This window comes from Mesocricetus auratus, unplaced genomic scaffold (genome assembly GCF_017639785.1).
Source record: "Mesocricetus auratus isolate SY011 unplaced genomic scaffold, BCM_Maur_2.0 Super-Scaffold_100014, whole genome shotgun sequence".
NCBI lineage: Eukaryota > Metazoa > Chordata > Mammalia > Rodentia > Cricetidae > Mesocricetus > Mesocricetus auratus.
Window position 1 is genome coordinate 19,388,565 of NW_024429197.1, and position 16,095 is coordinate 19,404,659.

The window sequence follows — 16,095 nt, forward strand, 5'->3', positions numbered from 1 at the left end:
TTTGTCTCCCACCCCACTTTGGTCAGTTTGACACAAGATGAGCCTCCTGGGAAGAGGAAACCCCAGTTGAGAAAATGAGTACATCATATTGGCCTGTAGGCATGCCAGTGGGCTATTACTTTATTAATGATTGCTATAGGAAGGCTCAGTCACTGTGGGTAGTGCCACTTGGGCTGGTGGTCTTGCATTGTATGGGAAAGCAACATGAGCAAGCCAGTAAATAGTGCTCCTCAGTGACCTCTGCCTTAATCTCTGACTCCAGGTTCCTGCCTTGGCTTCTTTTGGTGATGTGTATTGAAGTACTATATTTGACTGTAACCTGTCAGTCAAATAAACCCTTTCCTCTCCAAGTTGCTTTTGGTCGTGGTTTTTTATCACAGCGACAGAAAAGTAGGATCCTAGTCTCTGAACAACTTCTCTTGTAATGATGTTAACAATAAATATCCAGCAGGGATTATATAAGAACACACTAAGTTTCCAACAATACCTATTCTGCCTTTTTTGTTTGCTTTGAGCCACCATCTCATTCTGTAGCTGTGTGGCCTGGAACTTGTGGCTGTTTTCCTGCCTCAGCTTTGAGAGTGCATGAGTTACCATGGCAGCTTTTAGTTCTACTTTGATCAGTTAATTTCCCATAGTGTTGGGGGATTTCTCTGGAGGACTGTGTGTTCATCAGTAAATATCTATTGAACTTGTATTCTGAACCAGGGAGTAGGTGAAGTGCTGAGAAAACATCATTGTTCTTGCATCTCTGTGATCTTACAGTTAAAAAGGGGAAGCATTGCTAAGTTGACAGTATCTGTGATAGGGAATGTTGTAATATAAATAAATGCTGGTACTAAGACATTGTAGGACCCAGGGTAGCCAAGGTGAGAATGCAGAGCAGGGAAATTAAGCTGGGTTTCACCTTAGGGGTTTGATTCTCTTTGGGCAAAAGGTTGGGTAAAGGCATTCTGGGCAGCATGCATAGAGAAGGGGATGAAAGAGCCTAATGGAAGAAGAGAATATGGGTGGAATTGGGAATGTAGAATATGAGGGGAGAATGAGATGAGTGGAAAACGTCAGGGGGCGGGGCTAAAATGTTGACTGGCTGTAGTCTGCACTTTTTTGTAAAGGCTTGTGGGAGTATTGAAGGCTTTTAGACAAGGATTATGATTAGATTTAGAACACTTCCTTTCTGGTAGCAGTGAGAAGGAAGATTGGAGTAGAGCAGTAATAGTAACAAGCCAATTAGGAGCCAGCCACAGTAATGGAAGCAGAGAATAGGCCATGGAAGCACTAATGTACCAAAGGCAAGTCAGGAATGCTCAAGGTCAGGTCCATCTGTTTGATGGCTAACTGGATGTGGTATATGATGGAGAAAGAACTGAGACTGACTTATGGGTTTCTGACTTGGATATCTGGATGGGTGGTGTCACAAACTAAAATACGGACTATCAGGGGGTATGTGGCAGCAAAGGAGCTTGAGAAAATTCTGTGTTTTTGGGTTGAGTTGAGGTCAAGGTTTGTGAGGAGTAGTGACCGTGGTGCAGTAGGCAGCTGGTGGTTTAGAATGTGGGGTGTAGGAGAACTTCGAATGTGGCAAGTACTGGATCAGGTTATTCACAGCTACAGGCATAGGGAGGGAGGCTACCCTAGGGAGTGGTATACAGTGGAAGAGGTTGGAGACAAAACAAAACAACAACAAAACAAAACAAAATCTCTATAAGGAGAATCTTTTCTGGAGCAGAGGTAGAAGGTCCTTGGGAAGCAATTGCCCACAAAAAAGGAGTGGCCAGAGAATTAGGAGGATCCAGAGAAGTTTCTAGGAGGATGTTATGTGGAGAGCATGTCTCACAGAGTCAGATTATGTGGAGATTAAAACCAGAGGTGAACTGTAGGTGTGTAATATACTGGTCACTTTTACTAAGGGAGTTGTATGGGAAATGAATGCAGAAGGGATAAGCTTTGAAGAACTAGAGGGAATTGGCCTTTAAAAGAGGTGGATCGCAGACACCCACAGCTGAACACTGAACTGACTCCTGGAACCCAGCTGAGGAGAGGGAGGAGTGATGAGCAAAGGAGTCAAGATCTGGCTGGTGGAACCCACAGAGGCAGCTGACCTGAACAAGGGGGAGCTTATGGACCCCAGACTGGTGACTGAGAGGCCAGCATGGGACTGATCCAGACCCCCTGAAAGTGGGTGTCAGTGAGGAGACTTAGGTAATTTATGGGGCCTCGGGTAGTAGATCAGTATTTAGCACTGGTGTACAAATGGACTTGGGGAGCCCATTCCACATGGAGGGGTGTTCTCTCATCCTGGACACATGCAGGAGGACGGGGGAAGATGGGAGGGGGAGGGAGCTGGGATTGACATGTGAAGCAAGCTTGTTTCTAATTTAAATAAAAAAATATAAGGTAGAGATTTATTTATTGATTTATTTAATTTCTGGTCTGTAGCCCAGGCTGGCCTTGATCTTGTGGCGGTCCTCTGTATAGCCCCGACTGTGCTGGAATTCACTTTGTAGACCAGGCTGGCCTCTCATTCAAGAGATCCGCCTGCCTCTGCCTTTAATTCCAGCACTTGGGAGGCAGAGGCAGGCGGATCTCTGTGAGTTCGAGGCCAGCCTGGTCTACAAGAGCTAGTTCCAGGACAGCCTCCAAAGCCACAGAGCCCTGTCTCGAAAAAACCAAAAAAAAAAAAAAAAAAAAAAAAAAAGATATCTTATTCTTGACACAGGAGGAAGAGCCCTTCTCACCTGTGGTCTTTAGTCCTATCTCACTTCTAATACAGAAAGTGCAGGATTCACTGGTTTGCAAACGCCAGGCCTAGCTCCTACAGAAACCTCATAGGCTAGCCTCACTACCAGTGTTGTTGAGGTTAGCAACATTTGTGGGATTTGTGCTCTATGACAATTAAGGCCTTAGTATACCCCATTCTGTTTGTACCAGGCTTTTGAAGACCTGGGTTCTTTGCAAGATTGGACAGAGGGGCTATTGTGGGAGATACAGCTTCTTTCTTGTTTCTTTTGGCAGGCAGGCAGTGGATGTGAGGGTTTGTTCTCATGACTCAGAGCGTGCTCTGCTTTACCTTAGCAAGTGCAGTATAATTACCACCTTTCAGGTGCTGCAGATGCCCTTCAGTTTATCTGACCTTTATATCGAACAGAAGTATCAGGTTCCCTTGTCCTCTACTTGCGTTTTTTTTTTTTTTCACCTTTAGTATAGAGGGCATTTCCTGGTATTTTATTTTAGGCCTACTTCAGAATTCACTAAGGTCTCAATCCCTTTTGGCACATCTCATGGCTTTGACTGTTAATTGGCATGTTCTCCACTTCATTGCTTGCTTTCTGTATCCTATTTTGTAAATCTGGACTCTGTATCAGATGGAGTTGATGTGAGTCACTCCAGGGAGTGGAAGGTAATGTCTCCACTAATTTAGAGAATCTTTGATCTTGTTTCAGTCTCTAAGTTTGGTTTATCCTGTTGGTTTTCTGCTCCAGAATAGGTGTGTGCACCTGTATGTGCTTCATCTCTGGTTTCACATGATGTTTCAGATGGTTTACTTTAAGAGATGCCAGTTAACATGTATAGATCCCCTCCAGAATCCTTGTTATCACAATTGGCAAATAGAACTTTATTAAGAGTATCTTACATATAATTTAGTATGTAATTTATATGACACTGAATAGTAGAGAGTTCATAAACCCACTGCCTTCAAGGGGTTTATAGTATACAATAGACATTACACAAGACAAAGGATAATAACCATGTAAATAGATGAACAAATGATGGTTACCCCCCACTTAACTGTCATGCTTATAGTATGACAGACAGTAGGGATCTATGACAGTCCAGTCAGTAAACTATGGTCCTACAAACACAGGACCTAAGTTTAATTTCTACTACCTATGTAAAAAGGTGCTGTGGTGGTACTCCTGTAGTTGCACTGAAAGACAGAGAAAAGAGGGCTCCTAGTGCCTGTTGGACAGCCAGTCTAGCTGAACCAGTGAACTACTGATTAAGTGAGAGACCTTGTCTCAAAAAGTACAGTGCAATGTGATTGAAGAAGACACAGGATGGCAATCTCTGGCCTCCATGTGTGTATGCAAACATTCACGCATGTTCACACACATTCACACATGTATGAATAGCCATACATGGACACAAATACAAAATTAAAATGTCAAAAAACCCAAACTTAATTAAACAGGGAGACCTACAGAGATAGAAGTATCTCTTCCAGCCCTTGGCCCCCTCTAATGTCCTTTTAGGACCTTCTTTCTATATTGCTGGGGCAGAATCAGTGAGGGCCTTACTCTACAGTGACCTGTGGTTGCAGAGGTAGGCTTTAGTTTCCAGCAGGGAGAACACCTGGAATGCTTTTGGTATAATTGTATCTGTAACATGAGGACAATCATCCTATACCTAGTACAAACACTTGTGTGCTCACAAACACCCCTAGCTGGGCATCAGTGAAGGCTACCTCATCCTGAGTATGGATGTCAGGATTGGTTCAGAAGATGATAGCCTGGCCCATGCCACCCCTCCAGGAAAATATGAAGTTCAGTCCTAGTGTTTGCTGGTTATTTTTACTAATAGTAGTAAACAAGAAGGACTAGGGCCAGTGAGATGGTACTTCCCACCAAATCTGTCCTGAGTTTGACCCTAGACCAGTTCCAGGTCAACCAGGGCTATAGAAAGAAACAGGGACTAGGTTAGTTTATTTTGGGTGGTTTGAAATCCTTGTAATGTCTCAGAGGACTTGCTATTTTATTACTATTACTATTATGTAGTGATAGTATTCATGTAATATTGCCTTTAATAAGAAGGATAGGGAAGTACCAGGGCCTGGAGCTTCCCTATATCCCTCCATCTTTCTTTTGGGAGAAGCTGACAGAGGGAGAACAAGGTCCCATCTCTCAGTCCTTGTGTCCTGGATTACCCTATAATCTTCTAGGAAGGGGACGGCAGTAGAGCAGACAGTCTAGGCCTTGGCAGGAATTGATCTTTGTGAAGGCGTATGAGGCCAATGGTGGTGTAGCTTTAGCTCAGGTTCTGTGTTAGAGAGGATAGACATGGGCAGAACTAAGGGAACCGATGGCGGCAGACAGTAAGTATTTGCCTTTGCTCACACATGGTAAGAGCAGAACTGACATGCCAACATTCTTTTTTCTTCTTCTTTTTCTTTTTTTATGGAATATTCCCCCCTCCCCTGCTGAAACTAGCTCTGTGTAGACCAGACTGGCCTCAAATTCACGGAGATCCCGCCTGCCTGTCTTCCAAGTGTGGGATGAAAGGTGTGTGCCACCCACCACTGCCCAGCCCCGGCTTGTCTTCCTTTTGTTAACTACATCTTGCTTTCTGACTTTAAAGATGGTATAGTACCGGGGGCTGGAGATCCCGACTGTTCTTACAAAGGACTAGGGTTTGACTCTTAGCATCCACATGGTGGCACACAACCATCTGTAACTCCAGTCAGAACCAGGGGAATCTGATGGCTTCTTCTGACACTGAATGTACATGATACACATACATACACACATAGAAATCAAGTTAAAACAAAGCCAAAAAAGATGGCGCAGTACCTTCAACAAATACAGGCTGGTGATGTTTGGAAAGTTAAATAAAAGTTCCAGGGATTAGAAGGCAAGTAACGATTTGATCATGCTCTTTAAACGTAACAAGGGTTTTCCTTGCGATTCATTCTTGCAACGCAGGCTGCTTTACTTACCCCGGTTCTTGTATTTTTTGTTATTTAACGCTGCACATGTTTGTTTGAAATTTCCAGCCTAACTGTGATCTCTTTGAAGGCCTTTAAGTATAATATGATCTATTTCATGAATTGAACCACTTTGTAAATTGTGATGGTTCTTATGTTTCTTTGTTCTTATGGCAACTTTCACAGTATTTTCCCTGTGATAGTTCTATAGATATCCTAAATGTCTAAATGTTGCCCTCTCTTTGCTCACAGACACACTGCTTCTGTGTTCTCCACCTCAGTGAATGCCTTTGCTATCCATCCAGCAGTCCATGCCAAAACTCAGGCTTCATGTGTCTGTCCCCTGTCCTACAACTGCCCAGACAGTCAGTCCTTCAACAAGTTTTGTTGAGTCCATTTCCTACGCTTCTTTCCAGCTGTCATCTCTCGGCTCTACCTGGACTGCCAAGGAAGTGCTTTGAACTGGTCTGACTTATTTCTCATCAAGCTTTCTTTCACATTCCTATCAGAAAAATAACTCTCAGAAGTATGAATAGGGCCAGGTATCGTAGCCACCCAGCATTTGGAATGTTGAAGCAGAGGAATTGTATCAAGTTTGAGGCCAACCTTACCTATAGAGTGAAATTTCCATTAAAAAAAAAAACAACAAAATTTAATCAGGTAGATTTTTTGCTAAAAAGTTCTGCAGTGGACCTGGACAACTGCTGTAGTCTAAACCCAGCTACTTAAGGAAAAAAAAAAAAAAAAAAAAGAAGCTGCGGTGGGATGATCTCAAGTTTAAGGCCTGCCTAAGGTACAGAATGAGTCTAGCCTAAGCAATTTAATGAGATCTATCACAAAATCTACAAAGGAAAAGAAATGTAAAAGGCCAAGGATATAAACATAGTCATCCAGCATTTGGGATGTCAAAGCAGAGGAATTGCATTGAGTTTGAGGCCGGCCTTACCTATAGAGTAAGACTCTATACGTTTTGTTTTTGTTTTTTATTTAGAAACAATCATTTTACTTATCTTCCCCCTTCCCTCTTCCATCCTCCCATGTCCCCTACCAACCTCCCTTCCCCAACCTACCCACTACCTGCTTCCCAAGGATGGTGAGGCCTTCCATGGACTTCCATAAGTTTTAAGACTCTTTTTTTTTTTTTTCCCCAGACAGGGTTTCTCTGTGGCTTTGGAGGCTGTCCTGGAACTCACTTGGTAGTCCAGGCTGGTCTCGAACTCACAGAGATCCACCTGCCTCTGCCTCCCGAGTGCTGGGATTAAAGGCGTGCGCCACCAACACCCGGCTAAGACTCCTTTTTGTTAGGTGGTGGTGGTGCACATCTTTAATTCCAGCACTTGAAGGCAGATGACATCCAGAAGTATGGTTTCATTGTTCTTGTAGCACAGTTTGTATCCTGATGTCTAGTAAGCAGTTTATTGAGAAATGTTTTCGGCCAGGCAGTGGTGGCAGATGCCTTTAATACCAGCACTCAGAAGACAGCAGGACAGCTGGGTCTATAAAGCAAGTTGCAAGACAGTCATGGCTACACAGAGAAACCCTGTCTTGTAAGGAGGAGGTGTTCATTTAAAACAAAACAAAACAAAACAAAGCAAAACCAGAAGTCAAACAAAATAACCCCTCTCCCTAAAAAAGTGGAGTTTACTAGCTCTAACAATCTCTAGCTCTGAGAGGAGTGCCTGTCTGGTATGACAGGTGTAAATTCTGGTCACTCTTGTTTCTGATAAGGAAGAGACATGTAAGGGCACAGTGACTTGCAAAAGATCAGTTAACGATTAGTAATAAATCCAGATCTCTTCTCCAGGTGAATAATTGCAGAGGCAGAGTCTACCCATGCAGTTCAGTCTGGTCTTGAACTCTTGATCCTCCAGCCTGAACCTTTTTAAATGTCTGGCATCAAAGAACTATGCTGTCATACTTAGATTTGTTTTGTTGTTGTTGTTTTTAACAATATAATGGGGCTGGAGAGATGGCTCAGCAGTTAAGAGCACTGGCTGTTCTTGCAGAGGACCCAGATATATTCCTAGCACCTACATGATGCCTTACAACTATGAATAACTTCAGTACCTGGGGATCCAGCACCCTCTTCTGGCCTCTGTGGGCACCAGGCATGTGCCCACAGTGCATGTAGCATATTTACATATTCGCAGGCAAATCACTCATACATATAAAATTAAAAAAAAACCTAAAAAGTGTGTGTGTGTGTGCATGTGCACTCGCACTGCAGCTAATGTGTGGAAATCAGAGAACAATTTACAGGACTGTTTTGCCTTCTCCTTTGTTGAGGCAGGGTCTTTTTGTCTAGTTTTCTGTTGTATTGCATCCTCCAGGCTGGCAGGTCTGCTAGCTTCAGGGTAATTACCTTGTTCTTAGCCTTTCATCTCGCCTTAGGAGTGTCACCGCATCTGGCCTCATACATGGGTTCTAGAGGTTGGAGTCAGGACTCTGGCTTGTGCAGCTAATGCTTTTACCTGCTAAGCCTTATGCCTAGCTTAGTGGTTCTGTTTTTGTTTTTTAAACAAGGTTGTGTTTAATCATGGTTCCTTATGTGACTTGGTATTAATGTGGATTATGACTGTATATCTCTATGAACAGGGATGGATGAAGGAGAAGGTAGGAAGCCATTGAGTGCTGAATTCTTTTTTTTTTTTTTTTTTCTCGAGACAGGGTTTCTTTGTATTGTTTTGGAGGCTGTCCTGGAACTGGCTTTGTATACCAGACTGGCCTCGAACTCACAAAGATATGCCTGCCTCTGCCTCCCAAGTGCTGGGACTAAAGGCGTGCTTATTCATCACAAACCACATCCTGTGGCAGTCCAGTGACACAGTATGTTTTATGGCTTAGGAAACAAGGTTAAGAACCTAAATAGCTTCCCTGAGGATCTCACAGCTAGTGATTGAGCTGGGTTTTCTGTTCAGTCTGATTAGCCCCACCTGGCAATAGATCCTCTACCATAAGTCACAGCATAAGTTTTGGGTTTGTGGTTTGAGTTGTTTTTGGATTTTCATGTCAGATAACTCTGAACAGTAGTGTGACCTGGGCTACTGAAGCAGAGTGCAGAAATTGTTTACTTTAAGAGAACCTATGGAGCAGTAGGTCTATAGAGAGGAGACTCAGTTATAATGCGCCTATTTAAACTTCAGACTTCCTTTTAGACCGGGGTTCAGAGCAGCTGTCTAGAAAGGTGGTTACAATCACTCTCTTGTGCACAGAGCCACTTCTGAATGTTCTTGGTAGTGTTCTTCAGCACCAAGAGCTCAACAAAAAATGGTGTCAGAGATATAGAACAGGTAGAGTGGGAAAGGACTGAGCCCAGTTGAAACTAGCTGTTTTGGTAGTAAGTAGGCAGATCCTAATTACCTGTGTTGCTTAGAGACCGGAGCTGAGAGTTAGGGTGGGGTTAGGCCATACTCATTAACTTTGGAGAGTTTCATTAGCTGATCACAGAGATCAGGGCAGGCTAGAGATTCAGGAAGGGGGGTGGGTGGGTCACAGAAACAATAGTTTGGCTTTGGCTGGTGGTGGGCCAGGGACCTGTCACACCTGGGAGCTTTTTAGAACTGCAGAATCTTTGGCCTCTCTGCAGACTGTTGAATTAGTCTTCATTTTAGCATTATTCTCTAGTGATTGCGTCTGTACATATTAAAGTTCGAGAAAGACCAAGTAATGATTGATTGTTCAGTGCAAAAGCTTTGAGAGTTTGGCAGATCTGGTACTGAAACTTGGTTTCACTAGTTACTAACTTTGTTCTCTTAATTACTGGGGATGGAACTAAGGGCTTTCTGCATGCTAGGTGAGTGCTGTACTATTTTCCTTGCCTGTTCATAGGGCTATTGAAGATAGTAAATGGACTATTGGTGGATTTAGAAATTTATATGCCTTAGAATTAGTGGAATTTGGTGATGTCTAACAGAAATACTGCTAATAAAGTAAAATACTCAGTAAATGTTGATGCTAGCTGAACTAGACAAACATACAGGAAGAGCCCTATCTTCCCCTCTCCTCTTTCTGAATGAGAGCAGTCCTATAAAGCTGTGCTAGTGTATCCATATACTGGCATTTCCCCGCCATTATCAGTATTCATTTTTATTTTATGTGTATGGATGTTTTGCCCTCATGTATGTCAGGTGCCTGGGTGATAAGAAGAGTATATCAGAATCCCCTAGAATTAGTGTTAAAATGGTTGTGAATGTCCATGTGGGTGGATGCTGGGGATAAGACCTTGATCTTTAGAAGAACTCATTGTTCTTAAACTCTGAGCCATCTTTTCAGCCTCTCCCTAGCATTATTTAATGCTGGTTGTGGCACTGCAACAGTTAAAACACACAGTACTCATTAATGTGTTCAGCAGTTTATGTGTTTATTAATTCAGCCCATAGAGCAACCTATGAACTAAGAATTGTGTGTGTTTTCACAAGAGAAAACAGAGCAAATAGCTTAAATGAACATGCGCACACAAGAGAGCCAAGAAGTAAACTAAGAGTGTCTGATTTGTCCATCTGTGCTCTATTTTCATTGCTCTCAAATTTATGTATTATACTAGAAAGCAGACAATATTGGTTCCAACTTTTTTTCTTGGTTCTCATTTCCTTATTGTAAAACTGGAATAAGAAGAGATTTATAAGAGCTTTTTCTCTCTTCTTCTTATTTTTTTCTTCTGTTTTTGAGAAAGAGTCTCACTATGTAACCGCAGGTTGGCCTGGAACTCAGAGATCACTTGCCTCTGCCACCCCAGTGCTGGGATTAAATGTGTGTGCCACCACATCCAGCCTTGCTTTTTTCTTATAAGGTCTCTTTACATTTTTAATCTAATATTTAAAATCCTTTATGTTACACAGGTAGCATATATACAGACAATTAAAAATGAGATTAATTAAAAATTTGACACTGGTCTCACTGTGAAGCCCTAACTGACCTCAAATTCACTGACCAGGCTGGTCTCAAACCCACAGAGGTTCACCTACTGTTCCTTCAAGTATTGGGATCAAAGGTGTGCTCATAATACCTGGCTCAAATTTTAACATAGCATTTTTTATTAATTTTTCAAAAATTTTATGCAATGCATTTTGGTCATAATGATCTCCAAGATCCACTCCATCTCCCCACCTCTCCCAACTTTGATTTTTTTTTTAAATGATTTATTTGAGTCTGATTTATGCTGCCCTTATGGGTGTGGGGCTATCCACTGGAGCGTGGTTTACTTATCATGGGTCACACCTTTAATGAAAATTGATTCCCCCATCCCAAAAGCCATCAACTGGCCATATCTCCTTACTCAGGGGTGGGGGCTCATGAGCCCCTCCCCACTTACATGCTAGTATGTTGGTTGGCTTGATCTTATACAGGTTTTGTACAGACCATAGCTGTTAGGAGTTTGTGAGCACAAAGGTTATGTTGTGTCCAGTCCTCCCTGACCACTGGTTCTTTCCACGTCTTCTGAAATGGTTCCAGAGCTTTGAGGGTAGGGATTGAGATAGATGTCCAATCTGTGATTGAGCACTCTGCTGACACTTGGTCTCTGAACTTTCTTTAATCATCTGCACAAAGACGCTTTTGATAGGACCGAGTGCTGCATTAATCTAGGGGCACAGATATAAGAATTCAGAGGCAGCTTGGTACTACTTATCAGATCTCTTAAGTGAGTCATTATCACCTAGTGGTTTCAATCAAAACTTTGGAAGAAAATTTTATCTAGGGAGTTGGTTCAAAATTACTTGTTCAAGCAGGTTGGTAGAATTAAGAAGAAGGTGTTTGAACCTTGGCTCAGCTACTTCCTGGGTACATGACCTTGGGCAACTTATTTAGCCTTCCTAAACATTGATTTCTTCACTAGGAGTGGGAAGAATAGTTCATACCTTGCAGGGATGCTTTGAGATTTGATTAAGATAATGTGTTACTGTCACTCAACATACAAGAAACACACCGTGGATAGTCAATGTACATGGGTTCTCTTTTCTCCCTTTCTGTTCATCCAAGGGAGGAATGAGAAGCAGAGAGAAGAAACCTAGAAATGTTTGGACTCCCTGTAGATTGGTCCTACGGTCTTTCTATAATAGTATTCTTTATTGTTGGGAGATAAGTTATCATTTGTTTGTTTTTAAAATCACTAACCTTTTGATTTTAGGTAAATTTGTTTTCAAAATACATTTTGTAATAGGACAACCACCAATGTTTAGTTGCTGCTTTGTTTGTGTTTGTTTATGTTTTTAGGGACAGGGTTTCTCTGTGTAGCCCTGGCTATCCTGGAACTCACTCTGTAGATCAGGCCCCTAGATCAACGTAACAGTCAGCCCTATCAGTAGTTTCTTTATACAGGCTGGCCTCGAATTCAGAGATCTAACTGCTCCTGCTGGGATTAGTTTTCTTTGTATATAAAGACTCCCTTTTAAATAAAAAAATTCATTTTTTTAAACTGGGGATAGAGTTTAAGGCCTCGAAGATGCTAGGCAAGTGTTCTACCAACTGAACTATATCCCTGAGCTATATCCCATTGTTTTGTAGTTCTGTGGATTTTTGGAAGAATTGGTTCTGAGGTTCTTAAGAATCTGCTGTGTCTTATTCCTAACTTCTGGAATGAGTTTTGTGGTCTCTATAGCTGCTATTTATTCTTTGCCTTCATACCAGCGCTAGGGTACTACTGCTCTTAAATATCCACCATTAAAGTATAACCTAGCTAGGACAATCCCCACCTCAAAATTACAAAGTAAACAAACTACATTTATAGTTATAGGGCTTGGACTTCAACAGTTTTCCTTAAATTGAGTATGGATACCAGTACCACCTAGCTTTATACCTTTTCTTGTGTTTTCAGCATCAGGGAAGCACTCAGAGCTGATTGGCAGCTTGGGTGGGAGATGCTTTTTCTTCTGGATTAGATTAATTTTTTTTTTCCAAGACAGGGTTTCTCTGTGTAGCTCTGGTTGTCCTGGAACTCACTTTGTAGACTAGACTGGCCTTGAATTCACAGAAATTTACCGGCCTCTGCCTCCCAAGTGCTGGGATCAAAAGAGTTTACCACCACCAACCAGCTTAGATTATTTTAATAGCTCCTTGTAGCGAGTCCTTCTCTGTCATACCAGCCAGGTCCCAAATAATGATAAGAATTGCATGTTAAAGGTGCAGTTCCCCAGTACAGCAGAGTTTAGAAGCAAGGCTGTGGGGATGTGGCAGCATCCCTGGACTCTGAGTCATCAGTAGATGATGGGGTCATAATTTGATGATCTGGGGGGTGGTGATAGAAATGTAGGAGTAGGATCCCTTAAAAGGAGTGTGTCTGTGTCCTTGAGGGCATAATTTGTTCTCAGACTGACTCTCTCTCTCTGTCTCTCCCTCTCCCTCCCTCTTCTTCCCCCTCCCTCCCTCCCTCCCTCCCTCCCTCCCTCCCTCCCTCCCTCCCTCCCTCCCTCCCTCCCTCCCTCTCTCTCTCTCTCCCTCCCTCCCTCCCTCATAAAGCAAGCACCTTCCTCATCCACATACCCCAGTGTAGTAAGCTTTCTCAATCTACTTTTTTTGAGACCATCTGCTCCCCAATAATGACACAGACTTATTATTAATTATGAAAGCTTGGCTTATAGCATTTATGTATTATGTGTACAGTGTTCTGTCTGCATGTATCCCTGCAGGTCAGACGAGGGTACCAGATCTCATGACAGATGGTTGTGAGCCACCATGTGGTTGCTGGGAATTAAACTCAGGACCTCTGGAAGAGCAGCCAGTGCTCTTAACCTCTGAGCCATCTCTCCAACCCAGGTCTTTTTTTTTTCCGAGACAGGGTTTCTCTGTAATGTTTTGGAGGCTGTCCTGGAACTCACTCAGTAGACCAGGCTGGTCTCGAACTCACAGTGATCCGCCTGTCTCTGCCTCCCGAGTGCTAGGCAGGTCTTATATCTTAAATTAACCCATTTATATTACTCTACATTTTGCCTTGTGGCCTTTTAGCTTTCTTTCATCTTGTAGCTCCCATTTCCTCTCTGGCTGGCTGGTGACCTTCTTTTTCCCTTTGGGTCCTATCTGTCCTGTCTAACCTCTTTCTAGCTATTGGTTGTTCAACTTTTTATTACACCAGTCACAGTAATACACTTCCACACAGTGTACAACTATTCCACAACAGCTCCTATCCAGTTTTACTTTGTGCCAGAGACTATGTTAAGAAATTTATGGCTCTTCCTGTAAGCGACCTGAGGTAACTTGTGAAGATGGTTCACTACTCTCTCCACCCAGAAATCATGCAAGTCAAGAGGTTCATATCTCCAGGTTCGCTTTAAGAATACCTGTGAAACTGCCCAGGCCATCAAGGGTATGCATGTCTGAAAAGCCACCAAATACCTGAAAGATGTCACTTTGAAGAAGCAATGTGTGCCGTTCCAGCGGTACAATAGTGGAATCGGCAGATGGGCCCAGGCCAAACAGTGGGGCTGGACACAGGGTCGGTGGCCAAGAAAGAGTGCTGAATTTTTGCTACACATGCTTAAAAGTGCAGAGAGTAATGCTGAGCTTAAGGGTCTAGAGGTAGATTCTCTGGTCATCGAAAACATTCAGGTAAACAAAGCACCTAAGATGTTTTCAATGAACTTACAGGGCTCACAACCAGATTAACCCAAACATGAACTCCCCCTGTCACATGGAGATGATCCTCGTGGAAAAGGAACAGATTGTTCCAAAGCCAGAAGAGGAGGTTGCACAGAAGAAAAAGATATCCCAGAAGAAACTGAAGAAGCAAAACTTATGGCCCGGGAATAAATTCATCATAAAATAAATGCAGATAAAAGTAAAAAAAAATTGTGGGTTCCTCATCTATTTCTCATAACAGCCTTGTAGATTAATTAAATTAAAAATTATACATGTGTGTATGTACACATATGTTTGTGTACATGAGTGCACAGGATATCCTGAAGCTGGAGTTACAAGTGATTGTGAGCACTTCCTGATGTGGGTGCTGGGAATTGAACCAGTTTTACAGAAGAGCAGACTGTTCTTAACCATCTCTCCAGATCCCTCTCCAACGTTTTATTATCACCATTTTACAGATGAGAAAGTGCGGCTCAGCCAGTGAAGCAACTTGCTCGAGGTTATACTTGCTCGTGGTGGAGTGGGGAGATGGGCTTTAGAATTGCACTCTTAACCAATATACGAAACTTTTCCTTATCTCTCTAGGGTAGAACTAAGTGACCCAAGTCTCTTTTTCTCTAAAAAACTCCTAGTTCTGGAATCTTGCTTACTGAAAGGGTCAGGGATGTGACATTTACTTGTATGTTTGTGAGTGCTTATTGAGTATGAATAGGAAAAGGGTGTTACTTCAGTTGGCACTTTTAACCTACTGGTTTAAATTTTGCCACCATGTCTTAGTCAGGTATGAGAGGAATTGTGGTCTACTTTAAAAGAGAATGCCTTAAAACACAAGAGGAAAAACACAGGCCTGTTGGTTTTTATTATTATAAAAATCATTGTAATACATGTAAGTAGAATGAGGACAGAGACAAAGTGGAAGGTTTCTCTTTTACTTTCCTCTTCTCCATCTAGTTCACTGGTCAGGCTCAAAATAAGCCTTATTTATTTCTTTACTTGCCAGCTTATGTTGGAACAGACCCAGTAGTCAATACTCTTTTCCTTTTAAAAAGTAAAGTTGCTGGGATTTAAGCTCTGGTTTTAAGCTTACAGAGCAGTTACTCTAATCCACTAAACTGTCTCTCCAACCAATATTTCTCTTATTGATTGTTTCTTCTATTGCTCAATAGCCTGCCTGCCTGCCTGCCTATCTATATATTTGTCTGGTTTTTTAGAGATAGTCTCACTGTAGCCTAGTCCAGGATTGGTCCAGAACTCTCTATGTAGTGCAGGTTGGCCTCAAATTCATGGTAACCTACTGGGCATTGGTGGCACATGCCTTTATTCCCAGCACTCAGGTAGAGACATTTGGATCTCTGTGAGTTCGAGGCTAGCCTGGTCTACAGCGAGGGTTCCAGGACAGCCTCCAAAACAATACAGAGAAACCCTGTCTCAAAAAACAAACAACAACAACAAATTATGGTAAGCCTCCTTCCTCAGCCTCTTAGGTGCTGGAATTATAGAGATAAGCCACCATGCTCTGTTGCCCTGCTTTGGCTTCCTAAGTACCTGGATTTGCTTTTTTTCTGTGTAGCTAGCTTAATTTTGAGTATCATTTTGACATGTAAAATATGTGTCTCTAAAGAGAAACTTTTGGGCCAGGTGGTTGTGGCACACACCTTTAATCCCAGCACCCGGGAGGCAGAGGCAGGCAGATCTCTGTGAGTTTGAGCGCCCAACCTAGTCTAAAATAAAAAGATAAATAAAAAGAAACTTTTGTTAATATTGTAAGTGTGTGCTGTTTATATTGTAGTTACCTTTCTATTGCTGTGAAGAGGCACTATGGCTAA

The 16,095-nt window shown here is 42.4% G+C and overlaps 1 protein-coding gene and 1 pseudogene across 9 annotated transcripts in view; both read left to right on the forward strand.

Moving 5' to 3' along the window:
- Positions 1–16,095, forward strand: part of Macf1 (microtubule actin crosslinking factor 1) — a 332,217-nt gene that overhangs the window by 32,148 nt on the left and 283,974 nt on the right. The window lies entirely within an intron of this gene.
- Positions 13,898–15,585, forward strand: LOC121143941 (annotated as a pseudogene).